This window comes from Schistocerca nitens, chromosome 4, assembly GCF_023898315.1.
Source record: "Schistocerca nitens isolate TAMUIC-IGC-003100 chromosome 4, iqSchNite1.1, whole genome shotgun sequence".
Classification (NCBI taxonomy): Eukaryota; Metazoa; Arthropoda; class Insecta; order Orthoptera; family Acrididae; genus Schistocerca; species Schistocerca nitens.
In genome coordinates this window covers 968,290,546-968,312,642 of record NC_064617.1, presented here as the reverse complement: position 1 = coordinate 968,312,642, position 22,097 = coordinate 968,290,546, and the positions used below count along the sequence as shown (strand labels likewise).

At 46.8% G+C, this 22,097-nt stretch overlaps 2 protein-coding genes and 1 non-coding gene across 6 annotated transcripts in view; 2 read left to right on the top strand and 1 right to left on the bottom strand.

Annotated features, from left to right (window-relative positions):
- Positions 1–22,097, top strand: part of LOC126253648 (T-cell immunomodulatory protein) — a 443,932-nt gene that overhangs the window by 131,623 nt on the left and 290,212 nt on the right. The gene's annotated exons all lie outside the window — the stretch shown is intronic.
- The window catches only part of LOC126253651 (transmembrane protein 47), a 387,066-nt gene that overhangs the window by 307,085 nt on the left and 57,884 nt on the right, over positions 1–22,097 (bottom strand). The window lies entirely within an intron of this gene.
- Positions 6,793–6,874, top strand: Trnas-gga (transfer RNA serine (anticodon GGA)). Its single transcript is given in 2 exon segments — positions 6,793–6,830; positions 6,840–6,874. It is a non-coding gene; the product is annotated as a tRNA-Ser (tRNA).

Here is a 22,097-nt window from a genome sequence, read left to right as displayed (position 1 = left end):
CACAGATGCACGATCACCATGTCTTTCAAGAGCTTTAGTTTTTACAAAAGTTAATACGTCTAGAAGAGATGTGTTTAGAAGGAACATATTGCAGAGTAAAGAGCAGGGCAGGAATGTCAGAGCATTTTAAATCAGAACTGGTCTTACACAAGGAGATTTATTTTCTCCAATTTTAGGAAAGAGAGAACACAAAGAAATTAAACCCAGCTGTAATAGGACTGGGTAGTAACACAATAAATGGGTTTACACATACAGACGATGTTATTACAATACGTGATAGCAAAAAGGACTTGCAGCTCATGAGAACTTGTTACAGAAATATGGCGAAGAAAGCATGGTTACAAATTAAACAGTAGAAAATTGAGTACGTTGTCGTGACCAAGGCACCCTACGATGGTACCCCAATGACAGTTGAAGAATTCACTTTTAAAAGATCATATTTAAATACCTGGGAAGCATTTGTAGCGAACAGAAGGTAATAGAAATTGAAATTAGGGCAAGGACCGCAGCGGCAAATAGGTCATAGCTTACGGTAAATGCTGTGCCGTAGAGCAGTTACGACAAGTTTAAATATCTGGCTATACCATAGTGTAATTCTCATGGTAGCTCTATACGCAGCTGAAACATCTATACATTAACCCATTAGCTGCCGTGATCCCCACTTGGGAAACTACTAAAATATAGCGTTTTCTTCAAGGTTATTTCATTTTTTTATTTTACATTCATTTTCCTAGTCTCTATGTCATCCAGGTAACCCAAAACTATGTTGGTCGAAGAAAAATAATTTGGCATTTAACGGGTTAAGAAAAACAGGCGAATACAAACTACTAATCTCCAAGAGAGCGATAGTAAGGAAAATATTTGGTCCCAGGAGGGACTTCCAGTTACGGGAAATGAATATTAAAAAAAAAAAAAAAAAAAAAAAAAATCAGGAGCTGTTAGATCTATACTCACAAGCTTATATTAACCGGAGGATGAAGAAAAGAAGATTGATGCTGGCAGAACGCCCACTCAGAATGCAAGAGGAAAGACTACCGTATGTAGCATTCTCCGGATCAGCGGAGACAAGAAAGGGCCGAGGAAGGCCATGGGCAAGATTAAAGCAAATTAACAGGGATACGAAGGCGAGGGGGCTGAGAAAAGGAAAATGGGCCACGAAATCCAGTAACAGAAATGATGATATGGTCACCCACTCCAAAGTGACAAATAAGATGGAGGAGGTCAGGCACGTCGAGGTGAGGTGTTGCACAGCAGTTATCTTACAAAGTATATGAAAACTGCAAAGCAAAAAGGTCTTGACGTGACACTGAGTCGATGTATTATACGTGAAGTGACAGGGTGACCGTCAATCAGGTGAGTCGAAACGTAGATTCCGCCAGGAAAAATAAATAGCAGTAAGAATTCATTACTGTAACAATCATGACATGAACTGCCTTCTAATGTACAAGCATCGCATATGAAAACGTATGCTTTATTATTCCAGATTAAATCCGCTGAAGGTCCCTTAATGTGTGAGAACGAAACGCGCCTGAAACATGAATATAGACTGCAAGAAGAAAAAGTCATTTCAATTTATGAAACGAATATGAACGTATTTTCCTTACAGGTTTGTTACGTGCAGGCGCCGTATTAAGAACAGCAGTTTCTGCAGCTTTTCAAGGCAAATGCACCTCGGAGTCTCAATTATTAGAAACGTACAAATGTAAAACTATTTAAATTCTAACTTTAGGTATAAGTAGTATAATTTACAACGCCAGTCAATGTACCTAAGTACGTGCCTAGTACTGCTGCCAAATACGGAATTTTCGTATCAACTTTGCATAAATGTTCACTAGCTCAGTTACTGCAGTGTCCTTTCATAGTTCCCGTCCGTAATTCATCCTCTACCTTAAAGTGCATATCCCATCTACTAAACGTCTTAATCTTTAAATGGTCTGTGGCCAGTGGTTTTATCTGAGGATGATCAAAGACGATCAGAGAATGGCCTTCTGCTGTGGTCATTTGAGTAAAAGCGAAAGTAATGCGGCGTTACCCGTCCTTGGCTTTTATGAAGGTCGTCAGTCTCTCAGACAATTGTGATCAGGAGAAAAAAAAGTTTCCTGAACAACACTGCAGTCGCATCGTACTGTGCAGTGCTGAGCCAACTTTCTAAAGAACACCAGAAATCCAGAATTGGGACCAAATTAATCCTGAACAGGTCATTCTGCTAATTATAAGCTTCTGTCGAATCGGATACTTTCTCATAACATTCGCAACATTCATTCGTGAGCTGGCATCTGATACTAGGCAGCAAGCGGTAAGAGTGTACACCGTTGCACGGACAGGGTATTTCGCAGTCCTCCCTCTTCGCGAGAAAGAAGTTATTCAAACTCCCCGCATCGCTCTTAGTGCGCTGTGTAGCCTGTTGCAGCTGTACCTTGTGAACTAGGTTACCACATTAACTGCCCAACAGGTGTGGAATGAGAAGTGGTGAGGATACATCAGAATCCCTCAGTGTGCGCTGGTAACATATTCGTCCATTTCACAGACGTTTCTCTTTAGCTTTAGACAGTTTTTAGTGGTCAGCGACGTTAACTTTTAGGCTCGAAACATCTTCACTGTGCTACAAAATAGGTGAACTGAATGCGAGGGTTGAGAAAACCCAGGCCAATTTATGACACCTTTTCGTCGCCATGTATCTAAACCTATGAGCAAAGGAATGCAAATTATTCCAACCTGCGTTTTTCCTGGTCAACAACTTCAAATCACATCTAGCATGACTCCCATATTCTAGGAATAGCTCACATTCTAATTTTGGCCGACTTTACCATTATTAGTTACGAATTAGCAAGGTTTTTGTTCTGTGTAACCTGGTAGATTGAAAGTTCGTGCCGGACGTTGACTTCAACCTGGGACCACTGTCTTTTGCAGGCACGTGCTGTGAGCGCGGGTCGTGAGCCATGCTTGGACAGCTCAGCTCAATTGGCAGAGCACCTGCCTGCGGAAAGTAATAGTCCCTGGGCAAGTCCCGGTTCGGTAGGGAGTTTCAATATGACAGGAAGTTCCTCCACTGCAGCAGAGTGAAAATTCGTAATACAAGTTTTGTTTACGGTGTGATATTTCCAAAGTTATGACAATAGGGCTCAATATACCGCACAATCTACAAGCTTGGTAACTGAATTCCCTCAGCCACTGATTTCTCGCCAGTACGTTTGAGGTATTTTGTGCAAAATTATCTTAACAAGCCGCTCTGCCCTGCTAACGCTTATTTTATCGCGGAAGTATCGTTGTAGTGACGCCACTCCAACTGATATGACGTGATGTTGATCGAGACGTAAAAAATCCGTTATCTTCACGTGTGTAAGTTACCGAGATAAATACGACAGGCCTGTTAGAAAGTGAAAGGGATACCGTTACATCAAATCTGAATGGGAAATGAGACGTCAAATTTCTCGCTACAATGAGTATACGTTTTGGCTATCTACCTGAGACCTTGCAAGATTAGTCTTTCAGACATTTCGCACAAGAACATATACAGCTTCAGATGCATTTGAACGACAGAGACACTGTGAAAGATAGTGGCACACGACCTGGACGCTGATCAGAGCTATGTAGGTATTACATTGCAAATTATTGTTGCTGGTGAGCCACGAAAACACCACCTTCCGTTAAAAACATATATTTTCAATTGTAAATATTTCCTTGTATCTGGGATTGGGAAATAGCACTGTTTGGCAGAATATTTCTAGTGCAATTTAACTACACAGTGAAAGTTTACTGATTGTGATGAATTTATTATTTCGGGCAGAAGTTAATATTTTGCTAAGGTGGAAATGGCAAGTTGAACCGTGGTTAGGATTGGACGTTAAGATTGTCGGCCTTCGTTAACCTGGTTTTGTGGTAAGAGTGACCAAGTACTGAACTTACGGAGTAATGACAGCTTCATATATCAATAGCGTTCGCTGCAATTTGGACTTGCATATCTAGTGCCACATACCTCCGGAAATCCAAGTTAAGGAGAATCGCGCTGTATTGCGTTTCTAAGGCGGACCAACACGGCAATAAGCAGGTGGTCATAATGTTATGGGTCATCAGTTTACAGGTGCTTCGCCAGAGCTCGTCACATTACAAATCGATATGATCTACGAACGGTAACGACAAATCTAGTAGACAGTCATAACAGTGTGACGTTACACTTCTTCGGCCTGAATGCTCGACAGCGATCAACGGTGTTACGAAAGCAGAACATCCGTGCAAGCAATTACTTCCGTACTATACCCGTGAGCCACTTTTGAGAACCGTCGATATTTTGCCCAGTAATTATTGCTTTTTTGCAGGAAACCTAAAAATTGTCGATGTAAACAGCATCTCTGAAGAGAATTTTCTAACCGTCTCTCCACTAACTCGAGGTGTCTAAGTACGACAGCAGTTTTCTCAATATAAACTGAAAACAATTTCCGTTTAAAAGTGAAGGTACCGATCCTGTCGCTTTCCTTTCAGTCAGTACCAAGGGCTTTCTGACAATCTGCACGACAGTACGCTAGTTCGTAGTCGTAATAATGAGGCGAGATAAAAATCATATTTTATAAAACATCTTTATTTGGTCGTAAATACAGTGGCATGAAATGATACCCAGGAAAATCGGTCAGATATGCAGAATCCGCGAGTGACGAATGTACTCGTATACTGGCAGTTGAAAATTCTGTCAGACCGGAACTCGAAACCGGACTTTTTTCTTGTAGCGAGCAGGTGCCTTAACAGTTAAGACTACCTGAGCACGCCTCCAGACCTGACTCAAAGACTTTGACTGTTATTTATCTTTTATCTATGATATCCTAATACCACAACCAGAGGTTTTCCCACGGGATATAACCCCATTCGAACAGGGTATATAAAGCTATGGAGAGCCATGTGGTCAGCACACCGCTCTCCCGGCGTAAACAATCCCTGATAAATAACAACTTGCAAATTGACTTAGATATACTTGTTTATGTTTTAGACATCAAAAAAATTAATACGTGTCACATAGTTACTGCTACTCATGCCGAGAGAATAAAAGATGTTCCAACTGCTCACGGCAAATATTTCGATTTTTTTCTTGCTCTGCAGCATGATGTCTATAAAATGCCTTTAAAATAATCTAATAAACTGCGAGACTATCCAAGATTTGTGATGTGGTTAGTTATTATCTATACTCATTACGAAATAGCTGGTAACTTCCTTAACCTAACCTTACAGATAGACAAAAATATTTCGAGATTTAGCTGTGTGGGAGTGGCGTAGTCACATACTTCCGTGTTAATAACAACTTTATTTCAATTTGTACTTGCACAAAACTAAAGCGTTATTTTGTAACGTCACTGCATTACAAACTCCGCGATTACATTTGAACCTGACTGACCAGCGAATTTTAGCCAGTCAAAATTGATCCTACTTCACGGCGATGTAATCTGGAGTTAACGTTTATACATCACAAATTTCCGAGATAATGTGATCTGAGGTCGTTTTCTGTGTTAATCTAACGTCAAAGCTTTATAATATCGGCCCTAATAGTTTCATTTGTCTTCACACCCATACAGAGCTGAAATATATCTTTTCGTCAATCTTTTGCTGGTCTCAAGGTTTATTAGAAGCTGTATCTTTCTACAGAAAGTCCATTTGCCTCGCAAAAGTCCATTTGCCTCCTTGCCACAATGACCTTATTCCACCTCCCTGCTATACCTTCTGTACTTCGTGACGGGTAAATTCACTCATCTCCCCTACAGACTCGCTTCCAATATTCTCGAGCCAAGGCAGTTCTTATTTACAAAACGAATATTTCTGTGCTTGCTGCAGACGACAGCCACACAAACTCTCATCCAAGCTTAACATTTAGCCATCTTGGTTGCCGTCCTCTTGAGCACATGAATACCCTAGATTCCTTTTTATTTGTGGGCACATTATAGCCTACAACTAGCGCACGTTTCAATTTCATTAAGCACTGGACTCATTTACTGTTCACTTTTTGCTGAAGGTTAAGTATGAGCAACTAGACCCCGCACAAAACAAGGCGTCACCCAAATATTTTCTCATTTCGTAAAGGATCTCTGGGGATACTAAACGTATGTAGTTTACGTTTGCGAATAGTCTTTCAGAGTTACAGACATTATGCAGTAATTTATTGATGATGCTATGAATAAATTCGGTCCGTCCACACTGTCCTGAAGCTTCCAGGTGTTTCTTTCTAAAAACATCTTTTACAACTCCAGTGATGTACTAGATCGTACTTGCCAACAATCTATTTTTACCACTTCTAGGTTTTATTGGTTTTGCCAGGGTTAGTGGTAGTTGATGACCGGATGCTCTTCCTGACATCATTCCCCAAGGTCAGAATTCGCGTAACACATCTCTCTGTATCCAGAGTAAATCTCGTGTTTCAATGTGAGAACGTTTTCCAAATGTCTGCGGACGTCTGATGCAGCATTCACCTAGTTGGATGAGAGAAGCTGCCAGAAATCAAATCCAAACGACGGTTGTTAACCCGCCAGGAGACTTCGACCAGCAGCCGGTGGCCCTCCGCGCCCGCGCCCGGCAGGGGCGCTTTAACGCTCTCGGCTATCCGGGCGAGAGTGTCAATAAAACTTACTGTTGATTGGGAGTCTTTGACGACATAGGCAGTTCTTTTCTGTATGTCTGGAACTCTGTACAAGTGTCGTTATGTTAACCAGATTATTTACGTAAAACATATGCAAATTGCGCTCTTTCTAATCGCACACGCATGCATATACAGGATAATTCAAAAGGCTGCGCACGCTTTATTCCAACGCTTTGCCGGCCGGAGTGGCCGAGCGGTTCTAGGCGCTAGTCTGGAACCACACGACCACTAATGTCGCAGGTTCGAATCCTGCCTCGGGCATGGATGTTTGTGACGTCCTTAGGTTACTTAGGTTTAAGTAGTTCTAAGTTCTAGGGGACTGATGACCTCAGAAGTTAAGTCCCATAGTGCTCAGAGCCATTTGAACCATTTATTCCAACCCTTTCATTGGCTCATGATTACTTCCAAGACCCAAAAGTTCGTCCTTCAAAGTTGTCTCCCGAGGCATCTTATCAGCTCCTCCAATTTTTGCGCAATCTTTGAATCACCCCGTAGGTATATATGTCGGTCAGCAAGTAACTTCTTTTCAAAACAAAATTCTTCATTCAACTTATAAAATTATAAAAAAATGGTTGTTTACTAGTATTAGGGAAAGGATTCACAGCTTGTGGACAGTTCTTAGCGAGAATTCATTTTGACTGCTCGAGGGTGGGCGGAGAGCAGGACAAAACTTGGTGGAGAACTTGAGAGAATAATACAGGGAAAAAGTATACAGAAGTAGAAACTATCATACCGAATTTGAATCTCGGAAAAGTATTCTCAAGATTTAAATAATGAACAACTGCACCAGTTACTTAATTTTTCATGCTCTGCACAACGCGTTTCGAGAACTTACTCTCATTTTCAAATGCATTTTTTATGTCGTCTCATTGTCTCTGTAGATCTTCAGAATGGGAAGCAAGAAGACGATGTTGTCTGATGGCCGGTATCCTCTTTCAAAAAAAAAAAAAAAAAAAAAAAAAAAAAAAAAAAAAAAAAAAAAAAAACTGCACGAATAGTTTAACTGGGTTCTTTATTCATAAAAAATGGTTCAAATGGCTTTGAGCACTATCGGACTTAACTGCTGAGGTCATCAGCCCCTAGAAGTTAGAACTACTTAAACCTAACTAACCTAAGGATAGCACACACACCCATGCTCGAAGCAGGATTCGAACCTGCGACCGTAGCGGTCGCGCGGTCCCAGACTAGCGCCTAGAACCGCTCGGCCATCCCGGCCGGCTATTCATAAAAATGGAAAGTTTACTTAATTCGGGATATTCGTTGTGGTACAAGCTCTTCTGTATAGTCCACATTAGCATCACTGCTGGTGAAGTACGAAGTCCTCTATGTACACTATTAGGGATGTTACGTGCCACCTCTCTCTGAGTTAGCAGCGAAGCTAGCTACTGCTGCTGGGATTCCCGCTGGGCTGCGACTGAAGACACTGGAACTTACTCGGTGCGACAAACTCTTGTCTCGCCCCCCTGCTCTGCGGCGGCCGAGAGGGCGTTGGCTGCGCTTTCTGCGAGTCTGTAGATGGCCTCGCAACCTCTTTGCCGCATGGTGTGCTGGCGCCAGCTTACGCGAGCACGCTTTTGTTTACATATGTATCTGTGACGTTTGAATGTCTTATTTTTACAAAATTTACCATTATTGCCACTGAATTATCGATTACGTTTCTATTTTGTTGCAAATGTTGATTAAAGTCTACGGTGTAATGTACTTATTAATGGAAACCAGTACAGCTATATGCAGGAGTTTAACTGATTCGCTTCAGTCTATCTTATTTGAAAGTTCCTGCCTGTTTGCCTATTATGTACAAGCTTGAACACTGAACACATCAACTGTTGCACTGATAACCAATTTCCAAAATCAGCAACACACACACACACACACACACACACACACACACACACACACACACACACACACACACACACACAGAGAGAGAGAGAGAGAGAGAGAGAGAGAGAGAGAGAGAGAGAGAGACGCAGACACACAGACGATATTCATTCAAAAAATATCTTTACTCCGCCACTTCCAAAAATCACGTACAATGGATTTAACAGAGGAGCTGGAAATGTTTGTACACCACAAACAACGAGAAAAAATTCCCGATGACAAATCTGACACCGTATAAGTTAATTTTTTTCCAAATGGTTCTCCTGCATATGATAACTGTAATAGTTTCCGTAAATATGTACATTACCACATAGACTTTACTCAACATTTACAACTAAATAGAAACATAATCGATAATGCAATAGCTATCATGGTAAAACAAATTTTATAATGAAACTTCCTGGCTGATCAAAACTGTGTGCCAGACGAGACTTGAACTAGGGACCTTCGCCTTTCGCGGGAAAGTGCGCGAGTTCGAGTCTCGGTCTAGCGCACAGTTTTAATCTGCCATGTAGTTTCATATCAGCGCACATTCCGCTTCAGACTGAAAAATTCATTCTGGAAGTTTATAGCTGACTACTTTATGTAAATAATGTAATCTCAGAAAGTGTAACACCTCTGTCTGTATACATACTGTTTGTGAAACCATGCTATCGTAACATCTGGTACCATGTTTTTTATTCCAAATATAAAGAGAGTAGGTGAAGATCTGCGTGTGTGTGATATTCTTCGTAATGGAGAACGCACAATACTTGTAAGCAGACAAACAAAAATTCAATTTCTAGCATTAGCATAAAAAGCATTTGAAGATTCATTTGTCCGATTTTCCGACAGCAGTGTAACCTCAAAAAGCCAACTACAGTGCAAGGGAAGCAGAAAATCACACATGCAATCATCACAAAAACATTTATGCAAAACATGCATTTGAAAATGAGAAATCTTCGAGACGGGTTGTGCTAAGCATAAAAAAGAAAGAAAAAGTAACTGATGGAGTTTTTCCATTGTTTAAGCCATGAATGCAGGCTTTCCAAAAACATCGATTATGATGAAAAAAAAAATTCTCAGTAAATGCTGGAGTGGTATCTACCGAAGACAATGTCACTAGCCTTCTAAAGAGATGGTAAGTTTCTGGGTAACAGGAATGGATAACATCGCCGCTCAGAGCGCCTACAGAAGACTTCGAAATAATACGTGCTAAGCGGGATCAACAAATTTGTTACAATATCTAAAACATACCATCAACGAATCGCGACGAGAAAGCCTCCGAAATCGTATGTTAACTGTTGCTAGTAGTTTTAAATTATCGTGTCATACAAATCCCTTTCAACACCATCATCAGCGACGCTGCTGCCAAAACACACTAAATAGTGGCATCCACAGACACCTGACATGAGGGCAGCAAATAAGGTATCAAGTTGAAACTCTTGCGTCTGGCATCGTCAGATGATCGTGTTGCAATCGTATAACGCCAAAATGAAAAAAAAAAAGGTTGAATTATACCTGCGTAGTACACATAATCTTACGGACAAAAATAAGGTGGTTGTTGTCGTTTTCAGTCCTGAGACTGGTTTGATGCAGCTCTCCATGCTACTCTATCCTGTGCAAGCTTCTTCATCTCCCAGTACCTACTGCAGCCTACATCCTTCTTAATTTGTTTAGTGTATTCATCTCTTGCTCTCCCTCTACGATTTTTACCCTCCACGCTGCCCTCCAATACTAAACTGGTGATCCCTTGATGCCTCAGAACATGTCCTACCAACCGGTCCCTTCTTCTAGTCAAGTTGTGCCACAAATTTCTGTTCTCTCCAATTCTATTCAATACCTCCTCATTAGTTATGTGATCTACGCATCTAATCTCCAGCATTCTTCTGTAGCACCACATTTCGAAAGCTTCTTCTCCATGGATTTTAATACCTACTCCAAATTTTCCTTTTGTTTCCTTTACTGCTTGCTCAATACACAGATTGAATAACATCGGGGAGAGGCTACAACCCTGTCTCACTCCCTTCCCAAGCACTGCTTCCGTTTCATGTCCCTCGACTCCTATAACTGCCATTTGGTTTCTATACAAATTGTAAATAGCCTTTCGCTCCCTGTATTTTACCCCTGTCACCTTCAGTATTCGAAAGAGTATTTCAGTCAAAAATAAGGTATTCGACTTTAATCTAGGTTTAGCGAGGAGCGAGATCACAACATGTAATTTAGACTTCTTTTCCTATAGCGACTGTGGGTGGCTAAGTTTCCACACTTTTGTCTTGTTTTCATGCACCAACCTCAACTCACCGTTAAGAGGGAAAAAGTCCCCCGCCTCAAGTGCGTGACGAAGTTCTTCCGTAAAAGCCACACTGACTTATCTCGGAAGCCGTCAGTCAATAATGGGTGTTAGAGCCATTTCAGAGCTGACATTACGTAACGCCAACGAGCGAGATAGGCTCTGGGCACGCAACCCCGGCGCTTGTCAACAAAGCGACCGCCGCAGCCAGTAGTTTACCCTCTGTAGCGTGTGTGTCCGACTACAGGGGCTGGGAACACAGCACGGTCTCTGGTGCTTCCGCCGGAAGGAGTGCGTGGGGACCTGGCGCAAGTTACAGCCTACACAGTAACGGTACCTCGAACGAGGACATCGGCCGCCGTCTGTTAGCTCCCATCGAACAAGGCACCGTTGAGCTGTTCGTTAGACCGAAAACACATATCAGGAAAGTTCAGTGACTATTTACAATCACCGAGTTTTACCTTTAGGCTCCGAGTCCATCTACTTAAGATTCCACGGAACTTCTCGTAATATTTATTGTAATAAGGTACATTTTAATACACAAGAGTAGTCTTTTTTTGTACGATTCGTGGAAAATATGACGGCAATAACTCAAACAGTCTGAGGTAGGTTTTCCAAAACCGCGTATAGTTTTCAGGTAATTGTAACTGGTATAAAAATTCTGCGAATGACGGGTTCTGGCAATCAATTGTGTGTTAATTTTATATTCCAAACATAATTACAACAAAGCGATCGCATGTAGAACGAACATCTCTTTGCTTGTTTACTATAAGAGTTATTTCAAGCATGTTTCACAATGGCCAAATGCTGAGTAAGCCGCAATACTGGAGAAGTAGGAGTTTCGTTTTGAAGCGGAGGTCAGGCGAATTCGTATAGTACCGGACTACGATAACAATGATACCGTACGGAAAGATGGTTACGTTCTTACATAGCACGAATAAAACAGAGACCACACTCAAGGGCATACACACAAAAATTTATAAATTTCTATAGATTTTTTTTAAGAAGTCCAAAGTTAAAACAGAACGTGTATACCCAGAACAAATCTCTGGTGAGAGTAAGGGGGGGGGGGGGGGGAGAGAGAGAGAGAGAGAGAGAGAGAGAGAGAGAGAGAGAGAGAGATATCACGAAGCATCTGGCGAAGAATTAATTAAAGGCTGTTTACAGGATATTGCAAACATACTATGTCCTCAAAAGAGAGAGAAAAAGCCCCCAATGGAATTCAACTGCCAAGACGTATTAAGTTGTACTGGACAGAAATCATGACTGATGACAAAAGTTTACAAAGAATATTCTTTACGTTGCATGCCTTCAAATTTTCTTCGTATGACCTCACCAATCTCTCCGATACATCATAGCTACCAACATTTATTCGAGGGATCGATGCAAAACTTCAATGTCGCGCATCAAGCACTGGTCATTTTGCTGCAAATGACGCAACAAAAGCGGAATCTGTTTCAAAATAAATTTTTCAAAAGACTAAGGACTTGAATTTAGTTTTATCATTTGTTATATTCACTCATGATGCCCCTGCAGTCACTCATGTACAAAAAGGATTTACTATAATAGTCCCTGAAAAAGCATTGCATTACCCAACAATAAAATGTGTGCATAATCGAATCAGTTGACTAAAGATATTTAAGTTGTCTGGCAGATTAAATCTCGAAAAATATTTCGTATTTCAAAACAACAAAATGAAGAGTATGCGCGCGCGCTTGTGTGTGTGTGTGTGTGTGTGTGTGTGTTTTGCTTTAGTGCGCAAAAAACAGCTGGGGTCATACGCGCCTAAGTCAAAACTATAGAACACGAACAGAGAGAGGAGTTAAAGGACTATACTTCAGTCCCAGTGGAGGAGACAGCTAAAAACAGGCACATGGGAAAAGGGCTACAAAAACACCATGTCGAAATGGAGGTCCAAAACTAAAAATAAAATGGCCTTCGCCATACGGCTTCGGCGGGTAAAAAGTAAAACGCGGTCGGCAGCCCGCGCGTCATTCGCTAAAACGGCTCATAAACCAGACAGCAAACCCAAGCTGCAACGTAAAGTGTAAAAAAGGGCATTCCAGTAGGAAGTGGCGGACAGTTAAAATTTGGGCGCAATGCGTACAAAGTGGTGCGGTAGCAAATGAGGATGGCTAAAAAGGCAGTGCCCAGTACTCAGCCGAGTTAAAATGACCTCCCCCCGGCGGGAGGGCAGCGAGGAGGTCGTCCAAGGCCCTAGGAGAGGCTTAATAAGCCTAAGCTTATTCCCCTGAAGGGAGGCCCATTGATGATGCCAAAAGGACACCACCTCCTAACAGACGGCAACGCAGAGATCACATCGGAGGGAATATAGGTACTCGCGGGCTGAGAGACGAGGACTGCAGCCTTGGCAGCTGCGTCAGCAGCCTCGTTTCCTGGCAGACCGACATGACCAGGGACCCACAGAAACATGACACTGGCTCCACGAAGAGTGAGCAAGTCACAGTTTTCCTGGACTCGCTGCAGTAAGGGATAAGGAGTGTACAGCGCACATAGACTTTAGAGGACACTGAGTGAGTCCGAGCAGAGGACAAAATTGAAAAGGCTGTGTCGCCGGACGTACTCCGTGACCTGATACAAGGTGAAGAGCTCGGCTGTAAATACTGAGGAGTGTGCCGGAAGCCGATACTGAAAGACATGGGTGCCAATGACGTAGGCACATCCGATCCCACAGTCAGTCCGAGTGCCATCAGTCTATACAAAGGCACTGTCGCGAAGTTTCATGAGAATGTCGTGAAACTGGAGGTGATAAACCGAGGCTGGAGTAGTGTCCTTAGGAAGCGACTGAAGGCCAAGGTTAACATGGGCCGCTTCACGAAGCCAAGGTGGCGAAGGGTTCACACCCACCGGGAAAGCCTGCCGAAGTGGCTGCGCGGCTCTGGCGCTGCAGTCTGGAACCGCGAGACCGCTACGGTCGCAGGTTCGAATCCTGCCTCGGACATGGATGTGTGTGATGTCCTTAGGTTAGTTAGGTTTAACTAGTTCTAAGTTCTAGGGGACTAATGACCTCAGCAGTTGAGTCCCATAGTGCTCAGAGCCATTTGAACCCACCGGGAAAGTTGCAGGTAGTGTGAACTTACGCCGCCGTAGCAAGTTTTTTTTTTTTTTTTTGGTGGGGTTTAAGGGCGCTCAACTACTGAGGTCATTAGCGCCCAGTCACTGTTGTTAGAGCACATGGAATCTAGTAAAACTCAAGGGGAGGGGGGGACACCAGAAAGACCTGACAAAGATGTAGATAAAATAAGTAAAAAGGTTAGATGTCTTTGGACAAGCCAGTCAAAGTTATAAAACGCAGAACACGAGCAGCTGCTCGAGCGTCATCAGCTAAAATATCCGGTAAAGTAGATGGCAGGGACAGGACAACACGAGATTGACTAAAGCGGGGACACGACAATAAAACATGGCGCACTGTTAATGCCTGACCACAAGGGCACTGCGGGGCTGGGTCACCGGAGAGCAGGTAGCGGTGGCTAAACCGGCAATGCCCAATCCGCAACCTGGTCAGAAAGACCTCCTCTCGCCGAGATGGTCGGGAGGAGGTTGTCCAAGCAGTTGGGAGCGGTTTTACTGCCCGGAGCTTGTTTCCTTGGAGGGATGACCAAGCATCCCACCACAACGACACAAGCCTCTTACAAACATCCCCACGAACATCAGATGACGGGACACAATGGGAGGCTGGCCCAGCATCCGCAGCCTCATTCCCAGGCACTCCTACATGTCTGGGAACCCACAGAAAGCTGACAGGAGAACCATTATCAGCGAAAGAATGGAGGGACTGCTGTATCCGTTGAATCAAGGGATGGACCGGATAGGGAGCTCCAAGGCTCTGAAGAGCACTGAGTCAGAGCAGAGTACATACGATGAATGGCGGTGGCGGCGGGCATACTGAACGGCCTGATGGAGAGCAAAAAGCTCGGCCGTAAAGCTGGAACATTGGTCGAGGAGCCGGTATTTAAAGGTGGCGGCCCCAACGACAAAGGCACAGCCAACACCATCGAAAGTTTTGGAGCCATCGGTGTAAATAAAGGTGTGACCGGCAAGTCGAGCACGAAGTTCGACAAACCGTGAGCAATACACTGCAGCTGGAGTACCCTCCTTTGGGAGTGAGCTGAGGTCGAGATAAATATGAACCGGAGCCTGGAGCCAAGGTGGTGTCGGGCTCTCACCCTCTCTGAAGGTGGTAGGGAGGGCAAAATCCAATTGTCGAAGCAGGCGACGGAAGCGGACTCCGGGGGGCAGCAGGGCAGACACATACAACCCGTACTGACGGTCGAGAGAATCGGCGAAGAAGGACTGGTAAGAGAGGTGGTCGGGCATAGACAACAGCCGGCAGGCATACCGACACAGCAGTACGTCGCGCCGGTAGGTCAATGGTAATTCGGCAGCTTCAGCATAAAGACTCTCGACAGGACTAGTGTAGAAGGCTCCAGTCGCAAGACGTAACCCCCGATGGTGGATGGAGTTGAGACGGCGTAAGAGGGATGGCCGAGTAGACGAAGCTCCCATAATCCAGCTTCGATCGGACTATGGACCGATACAAGCGAAGCAGGACAGTGCGATCCGCGCCCCAAGATGAACCACTAAGAACTCTGAGGACATTAAGGGAACGTGTACAACGGGCCGCCAAATAAGAGACATGCGGAGACCAACACAGTTTCCTGTCCAACATGAGCCCTAGAAACTTAGTTGTTTCCACGAATGGGAGAACAACGGGACCGAGATGTAAGGATGCCGCAAGGAACGCTTTATATCGCCAAAAGTTGATACAAACCGTCTTCTCTTCAGAGAACCGGAAGCCATTTGCCACACTCCATGAGTATAGGCTGTCTAGACAACGCTGAAGGCAGCGCTCCAGGAGGCATGTTCCCTGGGCACTGCAGTAGATCGCGAAGTCATCGACAAAGAGAGAGCCTGAGACATTAGGTGGAATGCAATCCATAATTGGATTGATCGCGATGGCAAAAAGGGCGACGCTCAAGACGGAGCTCTGAGGCACTCCGTTCTCCTGGAGGAAGACGTCGGACAATACGGAACCCACACGTACCCTAAACTTTCGATCCGTTAAAAAGGAATCAATAAAAAGGGGCAGGCGACCGCGGAGGCCCCACCTGTGCATAGTGCGGAGGATACCTCCTCGCCAACAGGTATATTAAGCCTTCTCCAAATCGAAGAACACGGCTACCGTTTGGCGCCTTCGCAAAAAGTTGTTCATGATGAATGTCGACAAGGTCACAAGGTGGTCAACAGCGTAGCGGCGGCGACGAAAGCCGCATTGGACATTGGTAAGTAGCCGTCGAGATTCAAGAATCCAAACTAACCGAGCATGAACCATGCGCTCCATCACCTTACAGACACAGCTTGTAAGAGAAATGGGGCGGTAACTAGAAAGAAGGTGTCTATCCTTCCCGGGTTTGGGTATAGGAACAACGACGGCGTCACGCCAACGCATGGGGACCTGACCTTCGGTCCAGACGCGATTGTAGGAACGAAGAAGGAAGCTTTTGCCCGCCGGAGAAAGGTGTGCCAGCATCTGAACGTGAATGGCATCTGGCCCAGGAGCAGAGGACCGGGACAGTGCAAGCGCACGTTCGAGTTCCCGCATAGTAAAGGGGGCATTATAAGTTTCCAGATTCAGCGAGTGGAAGGAAGGTCGCCGAGCCTCTTCTGCCTCTTTCCTGGGAAGGAAGGCAGGGTGGTAATGGGCGGAGCTTGAAACCTCCGCGAAAAACCGGCCGAAGGCGTTGGAGACAGCCACAGGATCAACGAGGACCTCATTACCTGAGGTCAGGCCAGGTACCGAGGAGTGGGCCTTAATGCCCGACAGCTGGCGCAGGCCACCCCAAACGACGGAAGAGGGAGTAAAACTGTTAAAGGAGCTGGTGAAAGAGCCCCAACAAGCTTTTTTGCTGTATTTGATGACTCTACGGCATTGCGCTCGGAGTCGTTTGTATCCAATACAATTCGCCAACGTAGGATGGCGGCGAAAGGTGCGTAAAGCACGTCGTCGAGCACGGATAGCGTCTCTACAAGCCTCGTTCCACCAGGGGACGGAAACGCGACGTGAAGAAGAGGTAGTACGAGGAATGGAACGTTCGGCAGCATTGGTGATAACAGCCGTGAGGTATTCGACCTGACTGTCACAACTGAGAAAATCGTGGTCAGGAAAGGTCGCCAGGGAGGCGTAAAGTCCCCAGTCAGCTTTAGGTATGTTCCAGCTCGAAGGATGTGGGGATGGGGTGTGGTGCAGGAGACGAACGACACAGGGGAAGTGGTCGCTCGAATAGGTGTCAGAAAGGACATACCACTCGAACCGATGGGCAAGAGTGGTAGAACAGATCGAGAGGTCCAAGTGGGAGTAGGTATGAGTAGAGTCCGAGAGGAAAGTCGGGGCGCCAGTATTGAGGCAGACAAGATTGAGATGGTTGAAGACATCCGCCAAGAGTGAGCCTCTTTGACAGGATGCAGGAGAGCCCCAAAGGGGATGATGGGCATTGAAGTCGCCAAACAATAAAAACGGCGGGGGAAGCTGAACAATCAGGTGCATCATGTCATCCCGACTAACAGCGGATGACGATGGAGTGTAGATGGTACAAACTGAAAAAGTAAAAGCAGAAAGAGTAATACGGACAGCTATTGCTTGGAGTGGGGTGGTCAATGGGATGGGATGGTAATAGACATCGTCCCGAACGAGCAACATGACCCCACCATGAGCTGGGATACCGTCCACAGGGATGAGGTCATACCGCTCCGAGGTATAGTGGGTAAAGGCAATACGGTCAGTCGGGCGCAACTTGGTTTCCTGGAGACCAAGGACGAGCAGACAGTGCAGGCGGAGGAGCAGTTTTAATTCCTCCCAATTAGATCGAATACCTCTTATGTTCCAATGTAACAAGGCCATCGCTAGTCAAAAAAGAGGGGGAACGAGACGGGGGAAGAGCTGGTCACCTCGACGGCCGCAGAGGGCCAGGTTTCGAGGGAACAACACTACAACCGGCGGGAGGCGGATCCTGTTCCATCGAGTCATCGCCAGCTGCGGCCGCTGTCCCTGGTGGTGTAGGAGGGGCAGCATCATTTGCCGACGAGAGGCCAGCTGAGCGCCTGGCAGCAGAGTGTCCCGGCGAAACTGAGGACGGCCGGGAGCAGCGACTCACGGATGGAGCGTCAGACGGAACGCGAAACGCGCCGGGGTGGAGAGGGGGATAGAGACTTCTTCTTGGGGGCCTTCTTGGAAGTCCAAGGAGGCACAGGGGTGGTGGGCTGGACCCGAAGAAGGTCCTCACGCGCGGGGTCCGTTTTGGAACGCCGGACCTCGGAAGCTGGGGTCCGGAACGTTTCCCCGATGGACGCCTGAGAAGAGGATCGCTTCTCAGGCGGCGGGGGGGGGGGAGGGGGATGATGAGGAGGAGGAGGAGGAGGAGGAGGAGGAAGGGTGGCCCCTGGGGCAGAGGGCGCGGGGGCCACGGGGGAGGAGGATTTGGAAGGAAGGGATTTGGGAGGCGGAGGCAGAGACCCCGGATGGAGGGAGGAGGCGGAGGGGGGGACAGGATAGGGGTAAGGATACCGCGGAAGGAGGGGGACACAACTGAGGCAAACGAAGTGGTCAACGGCACGGGATGGAGGCGGTCATACTTCTTCCTGGCCTCAGAATAAGAGAGACAATCCAAAGTTTTGAGTTCTTGTATCTTCTTCTCCTTCTGATATGCGGGGCAGTCTGAGTATCTAGGCGAGTGGATGCCAGGACAATTAACGCACCGAGGTGGTGGGGTGCATGTATGTTCCTCACGAAGAGGACGTCCACAATCGCCACAAAGGGGCTCAGCCTCACACCGTGACGACATGTGCCCAAAGCGCAAACACCGAAAACAGCGCATAGGAGGCGGGATGTAAGGTCGCACGTCGCACCGGTAGCACATCACCTTTACCTTCTCCGGGAGAACGTCCCCTTCGAAGGCGAGGATAAAGGCCCCGGTGTCGATGCGACGGTCTTTGGGGCCGCGCTGGACTCGCCGGACGAAATGCACGCCTCGGCGCTCCAGGTTGGCCCTGAGCTCCGCATCAGATTGCAGCAGGAGGTCCCGATGAAAAATAACCCCCTGCGTACTATTTAGTGCCAGATGCGGGACAATGGACACTGGGATATCCCCTAGGCGGTCACACGCCTGGAGCGCCGCCGACTGTGTGGCGGAGGTGGTCTTTATAAGAACGGACCCTGAACGCATCTTACTGAGAGCCTCGATTTCCCCGAAGATGTCCTCAATGTGCTGAACAAAGAACATGGGCTTGGAGGTGGCGAACGTCCCCCCCTCGGTACGAGAACAGACCAAATAGCGGGGGAAGTACTTCGCCCCAAGCCAGCGGGCCTGTCCCTCCTCCCAGGGAGTGGCCAAGGGGGAAAGGGCAGGAGAACCAGAACTAGAGACAGTACCTTTCCTTTTGAAAGACTCGGCCACAGAGCGACCTGACACGTGTTGACGTTTCATCTGTGAAACGTCAGCCCCGATACCACCCACTCCGACCAGGGGCTCTCCCCACGGGCGCCACCCAGCCTCAGCAAGGGCCACCTGGCAGGATGACCGTTGCTGGGAGTCCTGATGCCCCAAGGAGATGGGCATCTACTCCTTGGCCGACGTGGGGAGGGTGCAGCTCAGGTATCAGCAGTACGATCCCTGTGTTGTCAGGGGGCTACAACCTAGAGGGTACATGACGACCCCACCACAACGGGCTGGCTACCGTGCTGGATTTCTGGTGCCATGGAAAGTCCATCATGATCGTAGGTGCAGATGGGGACGCACTATGGGCATAACTTGTACAACCCATCAGGCGTTTAGGCCCAATTTGAGGAATAGTGGGTAGGGTTACAACGCCGGTACAAATGCTGAGTGCCAAGGTCTTAGTGCACTGAGGACAGTGGTACACCACGTAAGGCGCCCTTCCCCAAAAGGCTCGTACTTCTGTAGAATTTTGAAAAATGGAGGTCAAACCCCAAGGGGGACCAACACATGGAAGGCTGCAACGGTTGAAACTCCTTTTAGTCGCCTCTTACGACAGGCAGGAATACCTCGGGCCTATTCTTACCCCGGACCCGCAGGGGGGGCCGTAGCAAGTGGCACAAGCGGAGGTAACAGAAAAGAGGGACAAGCCCCATACTGACGGTCAAAGGAATCATCAAAGAAGGAGGCATAGGACGGGTGGCCACGCATGGCAGACAAAAATGTTTCAAATGGCTCTGAGCACTATGGGACTCAACTGCTGTGGTCGTAAGTCCCCTAGAACTTAGAACTACTTAAACCTAACTAACCTAAGGACATCACACACATCCACGCCCGAGGCAGGATTCGAACCTGCGACCGTAGCGGTCGTGCGGTTCCAGACTGTAGCGCCTTGAACCGCTCGGCCACTCTGGCCGGCGCATGGCAGACAAACGGCATGCATACCTACTAGGGAGACAGTCACGGCGGTAGGACAGTGGTAGTTCAGCAGCTTCAGCATACAGTCTCTCAACGGGGTTGGTGTAAAAGGCGCCCGTGGCCGAACGGATGCCACGATGGTGGATAGGTTGAGACCGTGTAAGAGGGATGGGCGTGCAGACGCATAAACAAGGCACCCATAGTCTAGTTTCGAATGGACAAGGGACCAGTACAAACGAAGGGGAGTGGTTCGATCGGCACCCTACGAAGTACCATTGAGGATACGTAGGAGATTAGGGACCGCGTACAGCGGGCTGCAGGTAATACACGGGAGAACCAAGAGTGTTTCCTATCGAGCATAAGCCCCCAGTAATTTCGTAGTTTCAACGAACGGAAGGGCAACAGGCCGAAGATGTAGAGACAGTGGGAGAAACCATTTGCGTCGCCAGAAATTCATACAGACGGTTTTGTCAGGGGAAAAGCGAAAGCCATTGTCGATGCTCCAGGAATAAAAAGGATCAAGGCTGCGCTGAAGACGCCGCTCATTAAGACAGGTCCGTGGAGAACTGCAATAGATGGCAAAATCGTCTACAAAAAGAGAGCATGGGATGCCCGGGGGAGGGGGGGGATAGGCCATTATATCGTTAATGGCGATAGCAAAGAGGACGACACTCAGGAAGGAACCCTGAGGCACACCAGTTTCCTGGATAAACATGTCCGAAAAGGAGCAATCCACAAGGAACTTGAAAACTAGGTCTTGTAAAAATTCCTGAAGAAAACAGGGCAGGCGCCTACGGAAGCCCCACGTGTAAAGAGTACGGAGGATACCAGTTCTACAGCAGGTGTCGTAGGCCTTCTCCAAATCGAAAAACACAGCCAGTCTGGGATTTCCGCAGAAAACCATTCATGACATGAGTGGCTAAAGTAGCGAGATGGTCAACTGCACAACGCCGTGCTCGAAATCCACACTGTGCATTCGTTAGTACATGTCGAGACTTGAGCCACCACACCAGTCATGCATGAATCATATTCGCTCCATCACCTTGCCAACGCAGCTGGTAAGAGAGATGGGGTGGTAGCTAGAAGGAAGGTTTTTGTCCTTACCGGGCTTAGGTATGGGTATGGCGGTGGCTTTACGCCAGCGTCCAGGAAATGTGCCCTCTGCCCAGATGCGGTTGTACATGTTAAGCAGAAAGTGCTTGCCTGCAAGAGAAAGGTGCTGCAACATCTGAATGTTGATTACGTCTGGCCATGGGGCAGAGGATTGGGAAGAACTGAGAGCACGATCCAGCTCCCTCATAGTAAAGATGGCATTGTAGCACTCACGATTCGGAGAAGAGAAGGGCATCGCCCAAGCCTCCTCCACTAGTTTCCGATGGAGGAAGGCAGGATGATCGTGGGAAGAGCTCGATTCTTACGCAAAATGGCGACCCACAGTGTTGGAGATACCAATAGGGTCCACGATGACATCGTCAGTGACTGTCAGGCCGGAAATTGGTGAATGGATCTTGGTTCCAGAGAGCCATCGGAGGTTGGCCTACACGACAGAGGAAGGTGTGGAACTTAAAAGAACTATCCCGAAGAACGCGACGACACTTTGCACGCATGTGTTTATAATGAATGCCGTTTGCCAGCGTAGAGTGGCGATTAAAAACACGGAGACCATATGTACATGCGCGAATTGCGTCGCAGCACGCTTCAGTCCATCAAGGGACTGGGACACGACTTGGTAGAGAGGAAGTGCGGGGATGGAACGTTCTGCAGCAGTAAGGATAACGATTGTGAGATATTCGACCTGGGCATCACAACTGGAGAAATCCTGTCCTTCGAGGGTCGCCAGGGAGGAGTAAAGCTGCGAGTCAGCCCTAGGAAGCTGCCATTTAGGGGTGCACACGGATGGGGT